Source organism: Oncorhynchus tshawytscha, unplaced genomic scaffold (assembly GCF_018296145.1).
Source record: "Oncorhynchus tshawytscha isolate Ot180627B unplaced genomic scaffold, Otsh_v2.0 Un_contig_17900_pilon_pilon, whole genome shotgun sequence".
NCBI lineage: Eukaryota > Metazoa > Chordata > Actinopteri > Salmoniformes > Salmonidae > Oncorhynchus > Oncorhynchus tshawytscha.
The window spans coordinates 1-2,940 of record NW_024605300.1 but is presented as its reverse complement, the minus strand read 5'-3'; the positions used below and the strand labels follow the sequence as shown (position 1 = coordinate 2,940).

Below are 2,940 nucleotides of genomic sequence, written 5' to 3'. Positions count from 1 at the left end.
TCAGTACTGGTACTCCTTATAGTCTCATTATTACCTCAACTACCTGGTACCCTGCACATTGACTCAGTACTGGTACTCCTTATAGTCTCATTATTACCTCAACTACCTGGTACCCTGCACATTGACTCAGTACTGGTACTCCTTATAGTCTCATTATTACCTCAACTACCTGGTACCCTGCACATTGACTCAGTACCTGTAGCGTCATTATTGTTATTTTCTGTTACTATTTCCTTTCTGTTATTTACAAGGTACAAGGGCAACGTAGCACGTCTGGTGAACAGGGCAGAGCTCCATATCCGCAGGCAGAACAGTACAAACTGGACCAGCAGCACGACAAGGTATCACTTCTAGTGGATCATGTATCAATACTGATAGGATGGAAAGAAAGGGAGCGCTCTCAGATCAGTTTTCTCCATTCAAATATTTCCTTAACATTATAATTATGTCACAATACTGACTACGGATCAGCTTCTATTATCACCTACGGCTGCAAGTATTGAGGAGGCTTAGTCTAATGCTTACCCAATAAAAATGCACTAACTCCCAGATTTGGCACATCATTGTGTTCATGTTAGGATACACATCATTAAATATATTGAGACAAATTACAGACAGTAGTCTACAAGTAGCAAAATAGAACTCAATACATTGAACAATATGATTGAAATAGGCCTACAGCCTACAGTTCATAGTTTAATGCAGTCATCTCAGTTTTCATTTGAAGCACATTTGTAGAAGTCCCTTGTTTGAATCAACTGCAAAGACATTGGCAAAATCAAATCAAATGTATTTATATAGCCCTTCGTACATCAGCTGATATCTCAAAGTGCTGTACAGAAACCCAGCCTAATACCCCAAACAGCAAGCAATGCAGGTGTAGAAGCACGGTGGCTAGGAAAAACTCCTAGAAAGGCCAAAACCTAGGAAGAAACCTAGAGAGGAACCAGGCTATGTGGGGTGGCCAGTCCTCTTCTGGCTGTGCCGGGTGGAGATTATAACAGAACATGGCCAAGATGTTCAAATGTTCATAAATGACCAGCATGGTCAAATAATAATAAGGCAGAACAGTTGAAACTGGAGCAGCAGCACGGCCAGGTGGACTGGGGACAGCAAGGAGTCATCATGTCAGGTAGTCCTGGGGCATGGTCCTAGGGCTCAGGTCCTCCGAGAGAGAGAAAGAAAGAAAGAGAGAAAGAGAGAATTAGAGAGAGCACATGTGGGGTGGCCAGTCCTCTTCTGGCTGTGCCGGGTGGAGATTATAACAGAACATGGCCAAGATGTTCAAATGTTCATAAATGACCAGCATGGTCGAATGATAATAAGGCAGAACAGTTGAAACTGTGCAAAGACATTGGCAACTTTGTATTTGTAGTCAACGTTGTTCTGAATTCATCTGCAGTCACAGAGAGACTAATAAACCATGTGATTATATGTTTAGCAGAGATCTTCTGTGTATAAAGTCATGCGGAAGGGAAAAAAGCATCTAACGACACAATCACCTGTTCTAGTGGTCTGAGGCAGGTGGTAGATTACTCAGCTGTTCTAGTGGTCTGAGGCAGGTGGTAGGTTACTCAGCTGTTCTAGAGGTCTGAGACAGGTGGTAGGTTACTCAGCTGTTCTAGGGGTCTGAGGCAGGTGGTAGATTACTCAGCTGTTCTAGTGGTCTGAGGCAGGTGTTAGATTACTCAGCTGTTCTAGTGGTCTGAGGCAGGTGGTAGATTACTCAGCTGTTTTAGTGGTCTGAGGCAGGTGTTAGATCAATCAGCTGTTCTAGTGGTCTGACGCAGGTGTTAGATTACTCTGCTGTCCTAGTGGTCTGAGGCAGGTGTTAGATCAATCAGCTGTTCTAGAGGTCTGAGGCAGGTGTTAGATAAATCAGCTGTTCTAGAGGTCTGAGGCAGGTGTTAGATCAATCAGCTGTTCTAGTGGTCTGAGGCAGGTGTTAGATCAATCAGCTGTTCTAGAGGTCTGAGGCAGGTGTTAGATCAATCAGCTGTTCTAGAGGTCTGAGGCAGGTGTTACATTACAAGCGTTTTCAACGTTAATAGCAACGGTTTTTTGAAACAGCTCAGAGATTTAACGATGCTCCTGATTCTAATGATGATCTTGGCCTTTAGATGCTTTTGGGAAACCGGACCCTGGATAAAAACATCTGTGAAATGAATGAAACGTCAAATGTAAATGTTTTACATCCCTGCTGAAACCATCAAGTGATAGATTTAAACTGTCTGTGAGAAAAGTGATATATAGCATTATGGAATGAAACTCTCTGTTTCCCCATCTAAGCTCAGAGTAGATGAGAGATGTAATGTTTGTCTCTGTTGTGTTGAAGACCAATCAAGCAGGAGAGACCAGCCTCCCCTGTTCCCAGCTGTGTGTCCATGAAGAGTGACTGGTCTATGGGTCGTCCTATATCCTTTAGAGAGGGAGACTTTTCTACTGAACAAAGGTAAGAAGAACTCATGGGTCCTGGTCTGTGAGTTTAACAACACTGTCTCTAGTCATTTCTCCTCTCCCATTTTCCCATTTATTGTTGTTGTTTTTATAATCCATAGGCTCATCCTTTTGTCCATTTTCATAGTCCTAAACAATATTAAACAAACACAACATTCCCTCCCTAAGTGTGTGTGTGTGTGTGTGTGTGTGTGTGTGTGTGTGTGTGTGTGTGTGTGTGTGTGTGTGTGTGTGTGTGTGTGTGTGTGTGTGTGTGTGTGTGTGTGTGTGTGTGTGTGTGTGTGTACTCCCTGGATGAGGAGATGTAATCTCATGTTTTGTCCACAGAAACCAACAGGAGAGATCAGAGTCAGAGATTCTCAGTGGTCAGTCTTCCCAGAGTCATCAAACAGACCTGGCCTCCATATTCAGTGTATGTGGTCCTGTTATGTACATTTGTTTTTGTTTACCTCAAGTAAAGTTGATCTGTCAATCATTCATTAA

The 2,940-nt window shown here is 42.9% G+C and overlaps 1 long non-coding RNA gene across 1 annotated transcript; it reads left to right on the top strand.

Moving 5' to 3' along the window:
• Window positions 1-257: 257 nt before the first annotated feature.
• Window positions 258-2,934, top strand: LOC121842066. Its single transcript, XR_006080911.1, has 3 exons — window positions 258-341; window positions 2,336-2,452; window positions 2,785-2,934. It is a non-coding gene; the product is annotated as an uncharacterized LOC121842066 (long non-coding RNA).
• Window positions 2,935-2,940: the final 6 nt, after the last annotated feature.